The following is a 21,548-nucleotide window of genomic DNA, read 5'->3' on the forward strand; positions in this document are numbered from 1 at the left end:
TGTATTCAAGGTTTAGTATTTGTCTAATATAAAAAAAATAAAAAGTACATGGACTCTGATGAAAAATTATCTTATCTCAGGGGTGGGGAAACTGTGTCCTTTAGGCTACATGTGGCCTTTTAGGTCCTTGGGTGCAGTTTTTTGACTGAGTCCAAGTTTTATAGAACAAATCCTTTCATTAAAGGGATTTGCTCTAAGTTTATATTCAGTCAAAGGGCCTCACTTGAGGACCTAGAGGGCCACATATGGCCTTGAGGCCTCAGGTTCCCCACTCTTAGGCTTTATCCCTTAGAAGTGAAGCGTCTCCATTTATTCTCAGGACATAGAACTTACAATTAAGAAACAAAAACAAAAACAAAAAACTGACATTAACTCCAGAACTCAAGGAGTACTGAAAAACAATCATGGAAACTTTGGCACATAAACGGTCGAAGAAAGAAAGAAAGAAAGAAAGAAAGAAAGAAAGAAAGAAAGAAAGAAAGAAAGAAAGAAAGAAAGAAAGAAAGAAAGAAGAAAGACAGACAGACAGACAGACAGACAGACAGACAGACAGACAGGAAGGAAGGAAGGAAGGAAGGAAGGAAGAAAGAAAGAAAGAAAGAAAGAAAGAGAAAGAAAGAAAGAAAGAAAGACAGACAGACAGACAGACAGACAGGAAGGAAGGAAGGAAGGAAGGAAGAAAGAAAGAAAGAAAGAAAGAAAGAAAGAAAGAAAGAAAGAAAGAAAGAAAGAAAGAAGACACAGACAGACAGACAGACAGGAAGGAAGGAAGGAAGAGAAAAGAAAAGAAAGAAAAGAAAAGAAAAAAGAAAAAAGTAGTTTGTACTTAAACTTTTTTGCAATTTATTTAATTTGTATTTTTAAATAAGCATATAAAATTAGTCTATTACTGTTGCTCCATTAATGAAACAAAGAAGAAACTTTTTATTAATGAAAAAATAAAGTTTCATAGTAAAGGAAGAAAAAAAGTGATTCCACATTGGCCGTATCTGGAAACATATGTCACTATCATCTGCGTTTAAGTTCATCACCTCTCTGTTAGGAGGTAAGAGGCTTATGACATTTTCATCACTTTGGATTCATGCTTTACCACTACATTCATAAGCGTGCTAAAGTCTGTCAAAGTTGTTTTTCCTCTATTATACTATCATTATACAAATTATATTTCTGCTCACTTCATTCTACATTGGTCCAGAGAACTTTTCAATTTCTTCTAAAATTGTCCATTTCATCATTTACTATGGTACAATAATGTCCCAATATGTCATATCCCAAAACTTTTTTGGACATTTACCAATAGGAGGATACCCTATTAGTTTTTTCTTTGGAGCTACCACACTCACACACACACACACTCACACACACACACACACACACACAAGTTACTATAAATATTTTTGTACATATGAATTATTTTCTTCTTTCTTTTATTTCTTTGGAGTATAGCACTAGTAATAGTATAGCTGAGTCAAAGATTATTCACAGTTTGGTAATTTGGGGGACATAGTTTGCTTGCACATGAACATATATAGATCTTTTGGGGGCAATCTTTCTTCTCTTCTTGGTGGATTGAGTAACAGAGGTAGAATTCCTTGGTTTTCTATTCATTTTTTAAGGTTTTTAGAAATGCCTATCATCAATATCAATTGTTAATCTAATTCAATATATTTTATGTATTTTTGTATGTTTTGCCATTAATAACCTATTCTCAATATGTAAAATTTGTGTTATATATTTATATATTTTTGTTAAGCAAGAAATATCCCTGGCAGTTGATATACTTTGTAGACTTTGTTACATATATATCTCCCTATTATTTATATAGCAGTTAAAAGTTTGCAAAATGCTTTGCAAATATTATCTCATTTTACCTTCACAATAGTCCTGTTGTCTGACATTCAGGATATCAAACATTCTTTTGTCCATCTTCCATCACTAATTTTAAAAAGAGTTCAGCCTTCAAGAAGTTTGGTGGGGGGATATAAGCAATGGCTATAATTTTCTTTATCTCTGCTATTCTGTCCTTGTCTTTCTATTAATTTCACAAAAAAGATATGTGCAAATTACTAGGGGAGATACTAGTATACTACTCAGATTGGCCCATTTGTTCTCATTCTTTCTATAGGATTGGTCTAATACCTTTTTAGTTATCTATGCCATCAATGAAGTTAGCATATATGTTTTGGTGAAAAAAATTTTTTGAATATTATTTGATGATGTGCCACAGTCTACTTACATACACTTCACTAAAAAATAAGTTCATCTTAAAACATGGCTTTTGTTCCACAATTCTGAAAACTATGGCACTACCTTAAGATAACAGATATAAAAAGATAGTGCTGGGTAGCTTGAGATCATTGAAATCTCTGAATAAAGTTCTATTCCATTTCAAGGAAATACCAGGATCTGACTTTCATGAATATTGCTATAAAATGAACAAATAGTAATTATTGCTTCTTACCTTAAGATTCATTAGATAAGCATTTATTAAGTCCTTATTAAATGCCTGGAACTGAGTTCAGTGCTACACATAATACGACAGAAATAAAATCACCCTCAGGTATAAGTGAGGAAAGGATATTTTCTAGGCATTGAAATAGCCTGTTCGAAGAAGTGGAGTTGACAAACGGAATAGTGTGACCCAGTATGACCACTTGGGCCAACTTAGCAAGACCATTCTCACTATGTTAATGACATTTCTGTTTTATATGTTGATATGTTCCTTAATCAGTCATAAAACAAATGGCAAATACTTAAAAGAAGGGGCATCAATTTATCTTTTCCTTGGGTGAAGGTGAGTTTGTGATGAGGATACCAGCAGTTGTTCTCCCTTTGGTGTTAGGGCAAATGCATATTTTACCTCCAAAGGAGAAGGAAATTCAGTACATTAAGCATTACACTTCCCACTCAGTACCATTACTTGAAAATTAGTTAAGTCCTCAGATATATCCAGAAACTATGGGACCCAATAAAATTGTGTGATGCTCCCCAAAACATAAATTCCTTTTAAAAATATTCCCCTTTTATTAACAAAAAAAATGGCTGGGAAACTAGAAGGGAATCTGGTAGGAATTAGATATAGGCAAACAACTGCAAAATTCCACAGTAAGATCAAAAGGTGTATATGACCTTAGTTAAAAAAAATACCATAAAAAATAGAAGAAAAAGGGATCAGCTAATTTTTAGAGCTAAGATTAGGAAATGCATTCTAAACAAATAGAGGGTGGGGCAACTATGAAAAATAAAATGAATAATTTTGATTACATAACATTGAAAAAGGCTCTATACAAATGAAATGAATATTTCTAGAATAAAAAGAGAACAAATGAGAAGAAAAAAACTTTATATCTAATTTCCCTAATGGTGAATTTGTAAGAGATATAGATAACTAACAGATTATGTGTGCATGTGTATATGTGTATGCACACATACATAGAAACATATATGTGTATGTCTACATACATATACATATGTAAATAAAATTTTATGTATGTATACACTCAAGGATATATACACATAAATGCTGTTTTTTCTTAAATACACCAACCCCCCCTCCCAGTAACCTAGAAGAATTATTGTTTCCTCCTAAATATCTGCAGTAAAATTTCAATTAAGTCTAGCGTTGAAGGGATACATTACTAGTGGTTCACCTTTCTACATAATAATGAGGACCTCTTATGAGATTCAGGTTTTGGTCTCTACATAACAAGGGGGGAGGTAGAAGGAAAAAAAAGTAGCATCAATGGATAGAGCACTGGACCTAAAGGAAGGAATACTTTTGTTCAAATCCAACCACAGTCACTTACAAGCTATACATTTCTAGATGACACAACTTCTTTTTGCCTCAGTTTACTTGCCTCATTTTACTCGTATATAATACTCAACTATAAAATGGAGATGATGATATTATCCAACTTATAGAGTTGTTGTGAGGATTAAATTCATATTTGTAAAAAGTACTTATGTGTTTGACACATAGTAGGTGCTAAAGAAATACTTACTGCCTTGCTTCCCTTCTCTGCCTCCCTCTAAACAGCCTTTACTACATTTAGGAAGTTGTATTAACTGTAGCAAACACCAGATTCCCCCCTCATTGATCCTGGTTTGTCTAGGTTCCAGAAAGGATTTTTATACCTTCTGAGTCTCCTTCATTCCTACATGATATTTCATAAACTTAGCACAAATTAAACTTATATCTTTCTCTCAAAATCTGATTTTATGTTGGGAAAATATCCAAATATAAACTTGATATAACTTGAGTTTTGTTTCCAATTTAGATTCTTTCTTCCATCACTGCAGCCCACAACGATACCTAATCACGTTATAGTTTAGCATACCTTTACTACAAGAAAATGTAACTAAAATGACCCAGTGATAAAACTCTAATCTGTGCTAGGTCACTTGGATAAAGACCCAGTCAACTATCATCCTAGCAACTCATACTGAATGACTGAGGTCATACATTTACTCTTCCTTACGGCACCTAAAAGGCTAGTGGAGTCCGACCTTCTCCCACGGGATCCAATACTCCCAGAAGCCTTTGGCAAGGGAAAACTGCATTTTTTTTTCTTTTTTCCCCAGGATCAGTCTTAGAAGAGTGGAAATATACTATCTTAAAGCACTCAAGATAGCTCATAAATTGCTATCAGAGGCATCAGGGCTGGGAACTGCCGTGATTTTTTCGCTTTATCTTCACTCCACAACCAGAATAAGCCTCTGCTTCTCCTCTGTCTGCACTCTAGAAAGATTGCCTCATCTCTCCATTTTCCCAAGTGGCTAAGTGATTTGACCCTTAGACTTCTGAGTCCTTTAAAGGCAAGGTGATCCTAGCATTCTCACTTTCATGGTATGTTTTGTAGTCCCTTATATTGCTATCTCCCATTTTTATAAACCAGTCCAGCATTTCTTATCACACAGACTATTCTTTTATGAAGCCCCATCAGCAAATGATACTTTGTAACTCACTGTCACTTCTAAATTCAAAGTACTTCTCAACTCTCTGATTAAGCTCCCTAGCAGAAAAAAGGAAAAAAAGAAAAGAAAGAAATACAAAGGGAATTTCTGCCAGAAGCTATAGATAATTATTTAAGATTTACTAGCTCACATTTATTTAGTACTTTTGCTGTTTACAAAATGTTTCCAGCTACACAACCCTGAAAAGCCCTAAAAAGTGATTAGATTCTCTTTTTTTTTTTGCGGATAAGGAAACTGAGGCTCAGGCAAATAAAGTGAGTTACTTAACTAAGGTTACTGAACTTATATTCACTGATGCCAGGATTCAAACCAAGACCATTCAATCTCAAGTCTGCTCTTCTTTTCACACTATCATGCTAAAGAATTATTCTTTTAATATTTTCAATATTTCTCGCAGAACTTGGCACAGTGATGGATACATATTAAGCTTTCAAAAATAGTGTGCATGTGTGTGTGTGTGCATGTAATGTGTGTGTGATGCATGTGTCTGCATGTAATGTGTGTGTGGTGCACATGTGTGCCTGTGCACAAGCGCATGTGTAGTATAGCACATTGGGCTTTGTTAAACAATCACCCTTGTTTGGGAGTGAAAGACAAATCCACAAAGCTAAATTCTATTCTCAGTGTTAATAGTCACATCAAACCAACCTAAAGTAGCCAAAATAAAGGATTTTATAAAATATGTTCTAAAGCAAATAATCACATGCAGTCATATGTTCATGACTGTTTCATGGAGAGTCGTTGGAACTCAAATAAAAATAATGGGTTCATATCTAACCTCTGGCACTTACCAGTTCTGGTGGTATAGACAAGTCATTTCCTCTCAGTTGAAATGAATCAGGATCATTGGCTTCCCCAGTGTTTTTCAGACCTTTATATGAGCTCATTTTCTAAATGATCAACATGAAAAAGATGTCTTTTTCAAAAATATTCAGTGTATTGGTCACACAGTTTACCAACAAACTGCTATGAGAGTAAAGAAATCTCACTTGCCATCTTACTGTGGAATTTTTTTCCAATTAGGAACACAGCCTTACTTTGGCCTCACACAATCATTTAATTTGGTTCCTTGCCCACAGTTTAAGGATGGACAATGATGGGTATTTTATTTCTGGATGCAAAGTAGAATTAAGGGTTGGGGGCAAAGGGAAAGAGATAATAAATGTCTAATATTCCCCAGCATAGCACTGGCCCAACAACCACCCAAAGTGCTATTGAGTTGTCATCTAATGACAACACAGAGAATAGAAGTTGGAATTGGTTAGGTCTTTTCCTTTATTTTCCTTTGTCCTGCCCCCTCCCTAGGAAAGAAAGGATTTTAGGGTTATAAAAATAGAGTTGGAGTAAATCTCAGAAAGATTGATTACAACACTATAGTTTTATAGAAATGCAAACCAAGGCCCAGGTAGGTTCAGTGATTTGCCCAGAGTCCTACAAAAAGTGTCAGAGGTGGGATTTAAAACCAGGTCTTCTGTATCCTGAACCAATGCTCTTTCCAATATACCATACTACCTCTAAAGTTATTCTCGTTTGCCTATTCCAATCATCAGAACCCCTATCCTGGGCCTAGGAGTTGGATAAGTATTCAGAATGGCAGAAGTATGTATGTTGGGTCACATCAGAATTTACCCATAAAAAAGATTATAGATGCTCATGATGCATTGGGAGTAAGGTTAAGAGGGTAAAAAAATGATAGCAGATGACCCACAGTGTCTTAGGCAACTTTTGAAGACCATAATTTATGAAATGATTAAATCTCTAATTATAGAGAAACTATTATTGAATTCAGTAGACCTCATTTTTTCAGCTACCTGTTCTCTATTTTATACTGATACATGTGCACACTGTGAAATATCTGATGATAAATGACAGATCTATGGTATTTTTCCAGCTCTTAAATACTCATTTGATTTGGTCATAGGAATGACTTATATGAATTGAACAATAAGGATGATTCAAACCCCAGACTGCACACTTTTCTGACCAAGTGACAGACTTGCTCAATAGGCAAAGATTATCCCAGTACAGAGGTACAGTGAGTAACCAGTTCTTCTATCTTAAGAAAGATGAAGTTTATTAGAGTACACTGTTTAGCCTATTTAGTGGAATTACACATCTGCATTTACATAGAATTTTATTATATGAAAATATCCACAAATTAACATTACAAAATAAGTTATGCCCCTTCTCAGTACCAAAATCAAGATAATTCTCATAAAATGTTTTTTTCATGTACTTTTTAGTTCTTTTTGTCTAGGTATGTCACTTCACATATAAATATAACCAATCTCTGGGATAGCAAATTGAACCAAATACCCAAGTGATCCCAATTTTAATTGACTTTTAGCAGTCTACCAACTGTTAGATTATATTCCTCCAAATAGCTCACATTGGTGCAACTTACTATCATAATTGCATTTCCCCAAGAATAAAAAGGAGATAAAGATGATTTTTCAGTGAGACATCACAAAAATGAAGATTTTTGAAAATATATTCTTCTAAAGAGCCACTGATTTTGCCTTCCTTTTCTTCCCTCAATGTAACAATACAAGAATTATTTCATGCAGTTTCTAGCAATTACTCTAGCTTTCATTCAGAAATCACAGAAAAACACTCAAATACAATCTACCTGTTGAATTGACAGGCATTTCACAGGAAACACATTCAATTGAACTTGAATCTGAAGGTTCATGATAACATTTATATACTGCTTAGAAAGTAAATGGAAATTGTATATCCTGTCTCATAGATCTATCCATGTACTTTCTCCCAAAGAGTAGTGTCAATATAATCTCAGCATTTAGGAATGTATGTTCTTGTTAGCACATGCCACGCCATGTCCATATAGGTTGATTTTTTTTTTAATAATTGACTCATTTAAATATGTCTTTTTTTTTCACTTGTAATGATATATCCCACTAATTCTGTTTCTCCAGTGTTGATGGAACTTAAGGGTAGAATACGATGAATATCACATACTGTGGAAATTGTGTGTATAGTAGGAGGGGAGTCATAGATTCAATGATGGAATGAGTGTGCTGAGAATCAGATGAAGTAGCTCTTATAAGGGAAGCTCAGGACATTTGAGAGCACTTAATACTATCCTAGACTTCTCTTGGTGTCATGATCTATTTGATCCAATTCAAAATATTAAGCAGTTATCATTTCTGGGAGTAAGTCCAAAAGTGGCTGTAACTCTATTCTGGCCCAATGTAGCATTTATTCAGATAAGAGAGAGTAAGATGTATGCAAATGATCATGCAGGGCCTTAAAAATGTATTTGAGATGTTCATTACAAATAATAATAGAAAACAATTTGTACAGTAAGCAAAAAAAAAGAATTGAAAGGTCAAAAAAAACATGGAAAGACTTAAGTCTGATTAGTGCAATGATCAATGATAATTCCACGGAAATTATAATGATGAATGCTATCTACCTTCTGACAGAGAGGAAAGGGACTCCAGATAGAGAGTGATATACATATTTTAGACGTGGCCAAGATGCAAATTTGTTTTGCTTTGTTAAAGGAGTTTTTGATTTTGATTTCTTTTGTTTTCCACAATGGAGGAACTTTCAATACGGCAGAACCAAGATGGTGGAGTGAAAGCAGTGACTTCCTTGAGCTCTCCCCCAAACCCCTACAAATACCTATAAAAATGGCTCTAAACAAATTCTAAAGCAACAGAATGCACAAAAAGATATAGTGAAACAAATTTCCAGCCCAAAACAACCTGGACAGTTGATCAGAGAGGGATATTACACCATGCTGGGAGAGGAGCTCAGTGTGGTGGGGGCGCGCAGGTCACAACAAACCTGAAGCAGGCCTCAGAGGATTGTATCTCGGGCAGCTGTGGCATTTTCCAGACTTCTCAACCCATGAATACCACAGACAACTTAGAAGGTCAGTGGAAAAAAGTCTGTTTCTGTGGTGCTGAGAAAGGAAGGCGGGGTTTCAGTTCCATTCCCCAAGAGTGTGGCCCTGGGGGGGCAGCTGCTTCCCTAGCTTCTGGCCCACAGACTGAGGGGGAATTCACTGGTTGATCAGAGAGGGATTGCAGGGATCTCTTTGCCAGTGCTGGGGCAGGAATCTCTTGCTTTGCCCGCATTTGGATCTGGGCCACAGTTCCGGGAGGCAGTGCTGGGGTGAGAAGGAGAGCTGGCTTGGTGGAGCTTGTAGTAGCTGTGAAGAGGAACCCCTCCTCACAGGTACAGGACAGAAAGGAGTACTTGTAGTCACAGGCCCCTTATCATACCACCTTGGAAGAATTGAAAATTTACAGGTCCCTACAAGTATCTCTGAAAACAGCTATACAAATTCCCCTGAAGCTTGGGACAGTACATTCTCCACATTGGAAGCAGATTTGTAAATTAGAGTTTAAAACTCAAGTAATTGGCCAGGATCATGAGCAAGCAGCACAAAAAGAGTCAGACTATATTATCTTACTTTGGTGAAAAAGAAGATCAAAATATACAACCAGAAGAAGACAACAAAGTCAAAGCTCCTACATCCAAAGCCTCCAAGAAAAATATGAATCAGTCCCAGGCCTTGGAAGAGCTCAAAAGGGATTTTGAGAAGCAAGTAAGGGAAGTAGAGGAAAAACTGGGAAGAGAAATGAGAGTGATGCAAGAAAATCATGAAAAACAAGTCAACAGCTTGCTAAAGGAGACCCAAAAAAATACTGAAGAAAATAACACCTTAAAAAATAGCCTAACCCAAATGGCAAAAGAGGTCCAAAAAGCCAATGAGGAGAAAAATGCCCTAAAAAGAAAAATTGGCCAAATGGAAAAGGAAGTCCAAAAGATTACTGAAGAAAATACTTCCTTAAAAATTAGAATAGAGCAATTGGAAGACAGTGACTTTATGAGAAATCAAGACACTGTAAAACAAATCCAAAAGAATGAAAAATTAGAAAACAATGTGAAATATCTCATTGGAAAAACAACTGACCTGGAAAATAGATCCAGGAGAGAGAATTTAAAAATTATTGGACTATCTGAAAGCCATGATCAAAAAAAGAGCCTAGACATCATCTTTCAAGAAATTATCAAGGAAAACTGCCCTGATATATTAGAACCAGAGGGCAAAATAGAAATTGAAAGAATCCACAGATCTCCTCCTGAAAGAGATCCCCAAAGGAAAACTCCTAGGAATATTATAGCCAAATTCCAGAGTTCCCAGGTCAAGGAGAAAATATTACAAGCTGCCAGAAGGAAACAATTCAAGTACTGTGGAAACACAATCAGGATAACACAAGATTTAGCAGCTTCTACATTAAAGGACCGCAGGGCATGGAATATAATATTCCGGAGGGCAAAGGAGATAGGATTACAACCAAGAATCACCTACCCAGCAAAACTGAGTATAATCCTTCAGGGGAAAAAATGGTCATTCAGTGAAATAGAGGACTTTCAAGCATTCCTGATGAAAAGACCAGAGCTAAACAGAAAATTTGACTTTCAAATACAGGACTCCAGTGGAACATGAAGAGGTAAACAGGAAAGAGAAATCATAAGAGACTTATTAAGATTGAACTGTTTACATTCCTGCATGGAAAGATGATATTTATAACTCATGAGACTTTGTCAGTATTAGGGTAGTTGGAGGAAAAAAATTATATGTATGTATATGTAGATAGATAGATAGATAGATAGAGGGCACAGGGTGAGTTGAAGATTAAGGGGTCATATCTGGAGAATAAAATTAAGGGATGAGAGAGGATTATACTCGGAAAGAAAGGGAGAGGTAGAATGGGGTAAATTATCTCACAAAAAAAAAAAAGAAAAGTCTCTCAGTGGAGGGGAAACAGGGGAAGGTGAGAGGGAATGAGTGAATCTTATTCTCATAGGATTTGGCTTAAGGAGGGAATAACATACACATTCAATTGGGTATGGAAATCTGTCTTACCCTACAGGAAAATAGGGGGAGAAGGGGACAAGAGAGCAGGGGGATGATAGAGAGGAGGGCAGATTGGGAAAGGGGTAATCAGAAGTAAATACTTCTGAGGAGAGACAGGGTCAAAAGGAATAGAATAAATGGGAGGGCAGGATAGGATTAAGGGAAATAGAGTTAGTTTTTCACAACATGTCTACTATGGACGTGTTTTGCATAACTGCACATGTACAACCTATATTGAGTTGCTTGCCTTTTCAATGAGGGTGGGTGGGGAGGGAGGAAGGGAGAAAATTTGGAACCTAAAGTTTTAAAAACATATGTTTAAAAAAATGTTTTCACATACTACTGCGCAATAAGAAATACAGGAAATGGGGTACAGAAGTCTATCCTGCCTACAGGAAAATAGAAGGGGAAGGGGATAAGAGAAGAGGAGAGAAGATAGAGAGAGAGACTAGGGGAAGGGATATTCAGAATGCATGCCGTCTTGGGGTGGGGGGAGGGGGGAGATGGGCTGAAAATTTGGAACTCAAAAACTTGTGGAAGTGAATGTTGAAAACTAAAAATAAATAAATTTATGTTAAAAAAAATCATGACGTTGTTACAAAGCAGTAACAAATGCGACCATTTTGTAGTTCTCCGACAAAATAAAATCAAATCCACAAAAAAAAGAAAGAAATCATAAGAGACTTATTAAGGTTGAACTGTCTACATTCCTGCATAGAAAGATGATATTTATGACTCATGAGACCTTTTTCAGTATTAGGGTAGTTGGAGGGGAAAAAAAATTATATGTATGTATAGATAGATAGATAGATAGATAGATAGATAGATAGATAGATAGATAGATAGACAGAGGGCACAGGGTGAGTTGAAGATTAAGGGGTCATATCTGGAGAATAAAATTAAGGGATGAGAGAGGATTATAGCAGGAGAAGAAGAAAGGGAGAGGTAGAATGGAATAAATTATCTCACAAAAAAAACACAGTGGAGTAAAAGTGGTAGTGAAACAAAGTGAATGCTTAAGAATTAAAAAAAAAAAGAATATTTTGCCACAAAAGTTTTTCTTTCATTTTGTTTTCACATCAACCATACCATTACTTATAAGTATAAGATTAGATTGGGCAACTGACATAAAAATACTTGTGACTGACAGTGAGATACTTATAATTGATACTAAGATAAAAATAGCACTTTTATAAGTGCTGTATGGGTATTTTGGAATTTAAAATGGGCCTGTGATATAATTGAGGGATTTTGACAAACCATAGGATTTAATTTCTCAATGACCTTTGTCTCAGTAAAATGACACTTTAAAGTCACCCAGACCAGACACTTGGACATGAAAACAATCTTAGAGGTGATCTAGTCCAGGGCTTCTTAACCATTTTTTCACTCGCAACCTCTTTTTACCCAAGAAATTTTTGTGTAATCCCAGTTATATAGGCATATAAAATAGGTATACAAATCAAACATTTGCTGATGATAAATCATAAAGAATATTATTTGAAAACAATTCTTTGGCATTCATATAATTTTACCATTTATTAAAGATGAAGTAAAATTTTCATACTAATGAAATAGATGTAGTGATTTTTACCTAAAGAATTAAATCTTGGTGGAACATTTGATATTGTAGGACATAGAGCATCTTCATTTTTCAGAGTTGAGTGATATTTTGATTCAATAATCTTCAATGCTGAGAATGCCATGTTGTATAGATATGTCTTACAAAATGGCAGAAGTATGCTTAGTACCATTTCAAAAGTTGTTGGAAATTCTTTCCTAATCCCAACCAAAATTCATTTAACAACTTTTTTTAAGAAACTCAAGTTTTAAACCTGTGTCACTTGATAACTTGGCAAATTCTTCTTAAACTTTTAATGGCAGATGACTGACATTTTTTATTTCAATTTAGTATGGTTTGTGAAAACAACTGAGCTTTTTAGAACCAAAATTTGAAGGGAAGTATATCTGAAACTGTGTCTCCAGGCATTTTTGATGATCAATTATAACTCTTACAATTAAATCTTTGGAAAGGTTATTTATAATTATAAAAATATCTGCAGCCATAAACACTTCTTTTTAATAGAATTTTATTTTTTTTACTTTAAGCTTTTATTTAGTATTTTATTTTTCCCCAGTTACATATAAAATTTCTTTTCATTTTTAAAAAAAAATTTTTGAGTTCCAAATTCTCTCCCTTCCTCCCTCCCCACCCCCACAATGAAAAGGCAAGTAATTTGATATAGATTATACATGTATGGTGATGCAAAACATATTCATAATAGCCATGTTGTGAAAGAAAACACAGAGAAAAAAATGAAGAAAAATAAAGTGAGTCCTTTGGTCTTGTCTTGTATCATTGTGTTGCTGAGAAGAGATGAGTCATTCATAGCTGATCATCACACAATGTTCCTGATACTGTGTACAATATTTTCCTGGTTTTGTTCATTTCACTTTGAATCAGTTTATACAAGTCTTTCCAGATTTTTTTTTCTGAAATACGCCTGTTCATCATTTCTTATTGTATAATAGTATTCCATTACATTTATAAACCACACTTGTCCGGATATTCCCCAATTGATGAGCATCCTCTCAGTTTCCAATATTTTGCCACCACAAAAAGGGCTGCTATATATATTTTTGAACATGTAGGTCCTTTCCCCTTCTCCATGATCGCTTTGGTATACAGACCTAGGAGTAATATTGCAGGATCAAAGGGTTTTCCAAGTTTGATTGCCTTTTGGGCATAGGTCCAAATTGTTCTCCAGAATGATTATATCAGTTCACATCTCTACCTACAGACCATTAGTGCCCCAATATTACCACATCCTCTCCAATATTTATAACTTTCCTCTTTTGTCATATTTGCCAATCTGATTGGTGTGAGGTTGTATTTCAGAATTGTTTTAATTTGTATTTCTTTAAGCAAAAGTGATTTAGAACACTTCATATGCTTATAGATATCTTTGATTTCTTCATTGCCTCTTCATATCCTTTGACCATTTATCAATTGAATAATGGCTAGTATTCTCATAAATTTGACTCAGTTCTCCATATGTTTGAGAAATGAGGCCTTTATCAGAGACACTTGATATAAAGATTATTTCCCAGCTTTCTGCTTTCTTTCTAATCTTGGCTGCATTGGTTTTGTGTGTACAAAAGCTTTTCAATTTAATATGTTCAAAATTATCTATTCTACATTTTGTAATGCTCTCTGTCTCTTGTTTGGTCGAGAATTCTTCCCTTCCTCATAGATATGGCAGGTAAACTATTCCTTTCTTTTGTAATTTGAATGCTTCATTGTCTATTGTAACTTTTAGCAAGATGTAGTTTCCTTCTTTGTGTCTTTTAATTAGGTCTATATTTGCTTTTACTAAGAGCAGGATTGCTACCCCTGCTTTTTTTTTTTTACTGTAACTTAAGCATAAAAAGATTCTGCTCCAGCCCCTTACCTTTACTCTGTGTGTCTCTCTGCTTCAAGTGTGTTTCTTGTAAGCAACATATTGTAGTATTCTGTTGATTTTTCTTTTAAATCTACTCAGGTATCTGCTTCTATTTTGTGAGAGAGTTCATTCCATTCTCATTCACAGTTATGATTACTAAATGCATATTTCTCTCCATCCTATACTTCCTTCTGTTTGTCCTGTCTCCACTCTCACCCTTTCACACCTCGCCAGTGTTTTGCTTCTGCCTACCCCTTCCCCTGATCTGCCCTTTCTTCTGTCAGTCCCCCAACTTTACTTAATCTCCTCCCTTTTTGAGTCAATACTGATGAGAGTAAGGTTCAAGAGATGCCCATCATCCACCCTCCTATCTACCTCTCCACTGCAAAAGGTCTTTCTCACCTCTTCATGCAAGATAATTTACCCCGTTCTACCCCTCCTTTCCTTCTACATGCTTTGTACTCCTCTTTCTCATCCCTTAATTTTTTAGGCATTCCCTTAAATTCACCTTATATCTGTATCATCTAGGTATATTCCTTCAACATGTACTGTTAGTGATACAATTAAGTTACAAGTATTATTTTCCCATGTAGGGATGTGAACCATTTAGCTCTATTGAATCCCTTTTATTTTCCCTTTTTCTTTTTTTATACTTCTCTTCAGTCTTTATATTAGAGGTCAAATTTTTGGTTTAGTTCTGGTCTTCTCCTTATGAAGGCTTCAAACCTTTCTATTTCATTGAATATCCATTTTTTTCACTTGATGTATTATGCTTAATTTTGTCAGGTAAGTGATTCTTGGTTATAATTCCTAGCTCCTTTACCCTCCAGAATATTGTGTTCCATGACCTCCAGTCCTTTAACATTGTGCAGCTCCCAGGCCCTGTCTGATCCTGATTGTTACTTTCTGACATTTTAATTGTTTCTTTCTGGATACTTGCAGCAATTTTTTCCTTAACCTGACAGCTCAGAAATTTGAATATAATGTTCCTTGGAGTTTTTATTTTGGAATCTCTTTCTTCAGGTGATTCATGGATTCTTTCAATGCTTATTTTGCCCTGTGGTTCCACAGTATCAAGGCACTTTTCCTTGATAATTTCTTGAAAGATGCTGCCCAGGTCCTCTTTTTGATTATGGCTTTCAGATAGTCCAATGATTCTGAGACTGTCTCTCCAAGGTCAGTTGTTTTTCCCATTAAGTATTTTATGTTATCTTCTACTTTTTGATTCTTTTGAATTTGTCCAATTGATTCATGATGTCTCATAGAGTCATTAACTTCTACTTGCTCAATTCTAATTTTTAAGCAATTTTCCAGATAGTTGACTCTTTTTTTCATAATTATCTTGCATCACTCTCATTTCTTTTCTCAATTTTTCTTCTTTCTCTCATATGATTTTTAAGCTACTTTTTGAGTTCTTCTATGAGTTCTTTCTGGGCTTGAGACTACTTCCTGTTTTCCTTTGATATTTTGCCTATAGGTATTTTGACATTGTTATCCTCCTCTGAGCTTGTGTTTGACTTTCTATGGTCAGATTCTTTTTTGTTGTCGTTGCTGTTGTTTTGCTTATCTTTTTCGGCCTCTTTCCTTTCTTTTAAATTTGTGCTTTGCCCCCAGGGTAGAAGGAGCACAGTCTCAGGCTTCTTATACCAGGGGCTGCAGGCCCTGGCTGTTTACCTGGCGATGCACTGTTGTCCTGAGGCACATGGGGAACCTCGGTGTCCAGTGCTGCACTGAAAGGTTGGGAAGAGTCTGGCACTATCGGTGGCTGTAGGAGTCTGGAAGCTTACCTGTTGCTGAGCCAGGATCCTGGTACTAGTGTCTTGTGTGTGGTGAGGCTAGAGGGGTATTTCTGCATTTCCCCGGAGCTACACTGATGCATGTGGTGGTCCCTGAGGTTGTCTGTTTGCCAGGGGCTATTCTGAAGCAGGGGGATTGTCACAGCTCAGCTGCCATTCCCCTGGCTTTGCTGAAACATGTTAGGGAGGGTTAGGGGGAAACTTCTGGTGTTGATGTTTGCCTGTTCTACCTCACTGGGCTCAAGATCTACCATTGGTTTGCTGAGGAAGGGCTTGCTGCTTGCTTTCTGAGACACTTCCTGTTCTGGACTGCCTTCCCCTTTTACCTGAGACAGATCTTTCTTTGTGATCTTTCTAAGTTTCTTGGGCTAAAAATCTTTTGCTGGTTCTGTTGTTCCAGGATTTGTTTTGGGGTGGTATTTTATGGTTGTTTGGAGGTGAATATGGGAGGGTTAGGGTGATTTACTGTTTACTTTGCCATCTCAGCTCTCTGAAGTATATTTACCATTTCTTAGAGTACAATAATTCACAATTACTTTCATGTACCACAACTTGTTAAGCCATTTGCCAATTAAACTATGTCAAGCAATAGTAGAGAGAGAAAGCATCATTTTAAAAATTTCCTGTATTTATTAAGAAAGCTCCTAATGTTGCCCTATTGAATATGGACACTTGCTTTTGCATTTTAGATATATACTTTCATAACATTAGAAAAGATTCCTTTATGTCTATAATTTATAGGGTTCTTCTTAGGAAAAAAAAGCATTTCACTGTATCAAAGTTCTTTTTCTGCGTTGATTCAGATCAAATTTTAGTTTTGTATACTTTGTTCTAAATATGATTATATTAATTGTGTTCCTAATGTTAAACCTTTCTTTCATTCCTGGTATAAATTAAATGTTTTCATAATGAATAATTCATAGGATAAGTTGCTGTATTTTCTCTGAAAAGACTAAGAAAACTAATAAACCTTTATGCTAATCTGATTAAAAGGTCAGATAAATCAAACCCCCAAAATACAAACAAATATGGTGAAATTAGAACAAAATTAAAAGAAATAAATTTAATTAGTGGAAACTGATAGACATACTTATTTACCCCCCAAAAAATGAAATCACCAAGGCATGTCTCCAAAAATACTATATATCTAAAAGACAAAATGGTTATCTCAAGTAATGCAATGTCTGAAAATAATAGATCTAGTTGAAAAGGCACTACAAAGGGAAAAAAACAAGCAAATATCTAGCCATTATAATTACACCAGGGAAGTAAATAAAAACTATAGACAAATATCATTAATGGATATTGACTTATTTTTTTAATATCCCATCCAACAGCTTTCTTTTTTTAATTTATGTGTCTCCATTCACTAAATTTGCATTTAATACTAATAGCTGACATTTAAATACATCCCTTTAATAGTTATAAAGCACTTGATATAATTTATAGCTTTTTATTATCAGAACAACCGCATGATGTAGGTGTTATAGGTTTTATTATCTTCACTTCAGAGATGAAGAGTTTGAGGCTCAAAGAGAATGCATGATTTGGCATTATTCCACAATGTCACTAGTGGTATCTGACCTCCATGTATTCCTTATAACTAGTCCAAAACACTTTCTACTTCCTAAAATCCCATTCTTTATAAACTCTATTGTTTTTGACATTGTGGTAAATTTGTTCTTTATCTCATTTTTAAATAACGAATCATATTGGAGTCATTAAGACATGTGCTATAAGACTTGTCTGAGGAAGCACAATCTTTTTCTACCTAGACCTGGAAAGTAGTTTTGAAGAAGAGGACTTCTTGATAATTCTCTTTTGTAATGTTTTACTTGCACAACTCCTCCTTCATTCCCGCTCTCCCATTTTATGTTGATGAAAGACAGACATAAAAGTCATAGATTATATTCTTGCTTAAGGGCGAATGTGATGGGAACTTCTTTTGTGCAGCATGCTTTAAGATGACCTGCTGTTTGCTATGTATCCTGATCTACAGTTTTCTCAGGTTAGTACTAGGGGACATGTTATACTCTGTGGAGGAAAGGTATCATTTGGTAGATTATACAGAACAAATAGTTATACCATTCTTGCTTATTCATTGTCATGATGATGGTCATTATGATGAATAATAGACTACAGAGAGTGGATGGGAAAGTGAAGTGGAGAGTTTCATTGTATTTTATGCCTATGCTACACCATGTGTATAACATGTACTAAATGCATTATATCACTTTTTGTACTTTTCAAATCATTTTTACATGTAATATGTCCTTTGAGCCCAACAGCATTAATATCTCTATTTGTAAAGTAAGGAAGCAGGCTAAAAAGAGTTAAATATTTTTTTAAAGTCCATACAGCTACTTAGTAGTAGAATTGTCACCAAACTCCAGGTTCCCAGATTCCTAGGTTAGTGGTTTGTTTTTTGGTGACCTTAACAAACATTTCAATTAAAACGAAGATTGTTTAAAACACACACATATGTGTGTGTGCAATTTAATCATATGGATGAATATAAGTGAGCAATTAGATGGTGCAGGGGATAAAATGGCAGGTCTGAAGTCATCTTCCTGAATTCAGATCTGGCACCAGATTCTTACTAGTTGTATAACCTTGGACAAGTCACTAAATCCTGTTTGCCTCAGTACCTCATCTATAAAATGGGATGAATCTTTGCCAAGAAAACCCTAAATGGGGTCATGAAGAGTTAGACGTGACTGAAATAACTGAACAACGTAAATATTATGTGTGTATATGTACACACAGATACCAACCTTGACACTTTTATTGTTTTCTTCTGTCAATTATAATTATATGACAATTATGACTAAAAAGGCTAGAGAGGTGATGATAAAATAAAAAATGGACAATTTTGATAACCTGAAAGTATATGTTTTTAAAAAGCACAAGTTTCTTAACCCACTGCTAAGTAAAATAAAAAAGAAAAGAAAAAAAAACTAAGCTTATGCCTATATACTTTCTTAGACCACCCCATTTCTTTGGACCAAATGAGAAAGTGACTGGAGGATTAGTAGAAAAAGCAAGTTGGTATACCTTAGGAACTGTTTTGCTACAGTATTTGAAGGACCCAGGTCTAAGAATCATGTTTATATATAGAGATAGGAAGGGAAGGTGAATAATACATTTATATAAGACCTACTCTGTGCCAACCTCTGTTCTAAATGCGTTTACAAAGATAATCTCATTTGATTCTCACAACAATTCTGGAAGGTAGGTGCTATTATTGCAGTTTGCATTTGAGGAAACTGAGGCAAACAAAAGTTAAGTGACTTGCGTGGTGTCACACAACTTGTAAATATCTGAGGCGAGATTTGAACTCAGGTAGTCATCACTGTAGTGATTGATTGATTGATTGATTGATTGATTGATTGATTTAGTCCGGACTTAATATTTCTTGGAGAATTACCAATGTGAAAACTCCCTCTACTAATGTAGGTCACCTGCTGATCTACAACTTTTATTCTGAAAGCACTGTTTGGGCCTAGAGAGTTTAAGACTTGTTTATGGTTACAGTATTAATAGGTGTCAGAGGCAGCACTTGAACCCAGAAATTCCTGCCTTCAAGGCCAGCCTTCTTTCTAATTTGTCACAGTAGGTATAATGAAACAAAAGGAAATGTAAAACATTGGAGTACATATACTTGTGTCTAAGTATGTCTATTTAGTATAAAATCTACTACTTAATTCATTTGACATAAGGAGTAACTGAGTCAATCCAGGTGCCACTTTCATCACTTATAGGAGACTTCATATGTTGGTGAAAACCTAAGGGTTGCACTCTCTGAAGGTGTCATTGAACATAATAGTGTATTTTGAATGTAGTAGTATATTCCAACCATTGTGACAGATTAATTTTACAGTTAGTACCTTAGATTTATGATCATGAAGGTGATATCAGTACGTTGTCTCGTTCAAAACAATGGACAATATGACAAAAACCTGTAGTAAACCCACTGAACCCTGTGTTCACTCATAAAGTTATAATCTTTTATAATTTTACTGATGGCCATTTACACAGGCTCGATCAAGCAGTCAATTAAGCAAATTTATGTTCATGCAGAGCTCAACCTAGTTTAGGGCCAAAGGGGCTTTGCTCTGGTCAGTAATATGCATGGAGGAGTTGGCACACTGCTACCACTACACACTTCACTGGGAAAGAGCTGGCTGCTCAACCATGCCAGTTATTTACATAACTTCTGGGCTGCCCCCATTCCTACCCTAGAGACCCACAAACATAGGATCTTTGTAGCTAAGTGGCTGGAGTAATAATATAAGCTACTTAGTATGCTCTACAGTAAATTCAGCCCTACTCCTCTCCACACTCTATCTTCCTTTGACTTTCATTTCCACTCTGACTGCTTCTGTTTAAAAATCTGCCCTTTTATCTTGGATCTCTTTCATTCCATCCCTCATCTTCACTGAAGCCCAGATTTTTCCTAAACACACCAGTTCTCTCATCAACGTATTCAAGGCTAGTTGCATCTTCTCAAATACCCTTAGAAATACAGAGTGAGAAAAAGGAACTAGCATGCCACTTTTTCCTCACTTCAACTTTAATGCCATTTCACTGTTGCTATTACTCAACAATTACTTCTATTTGGAAGTTTGCTGGATCCTCTCCAGAGCCTTCTGACTTACTCTTTCTTCTTCCCATTAAGTGTGATATTTGTTTCACAGTTTTATTCATTACTCTAGTCTCTTTTCTTCAAATGTCCTAATCTAGAAATGGTAAAATCTTGTCATCCACCATCATCTTTTTTCTATTTCCATGGGTTTCAGAAGCAATCAAACCTTAAATAACTCTTCTAACTGAATTAGCCCTTTTTAATGGGTCCTAACTACAGCTCCTAAGAAGTACACATAGCTTTACAAATAGTATGTGCTTGATTGATGGTGAATAAATACATTTATTGATTATTACTTGTAGCATCATCCATATTAGTCAATTTGAGGAGAAAAAAAAACATGACATGTTCTCTGTTCTTAATAAACATTGGGTGGCACCTAAGTGGCGCAGTAAGTAGAGTGCTGGACCTAGAGTCAGAAAGGTTCATTTCCTGAGTTAAAATTCGGCCTCAGCCATTAGCTGTATGACTCTGGGCAAATCATTTAACTCTGATTGCCTCTATTTACTCATCTATAAAATGAGCTGGAGAAGGAAATGGCAAACCACTCCAGTATGTTTACCAAGAAAACCCCAAACGGAGTCATACAGAACAACAGTAATCAGGTGTAGGCAAGGTGGTAGATTAGCAGAAACCTAGCTACATTCTCCCAACATTTTCTTCCAAATATCTTTAAAGTGAAGCCTCAAATCAAATTTTGAAATGGCCAAGCCAACAAAAGGTTAGGGTACAACATTTTTCCAGCCATAGAAAACTCAGGAACTTTGTAGGAGTTTTCGGGATGGAGGCTTGTC

Source organism: Phascolarctos cinereus, unplaced genomic scaffold (assembly GCF_003287225.1).
Source record: "Phascolarctos cinereus isolate Bilbo 61053 unplaced genomic scaffold, phaCin_HiC Scaffold_9;HRSCAF=440, whole genome shotgun sequence".
NCBI classification, from domain to species: Eukaryota; Metazoa; Chordata; class Mammalia; order Diprotodontia; family Phascolarctidae; genus Phascolarctos; species Phascolarctos cinereus.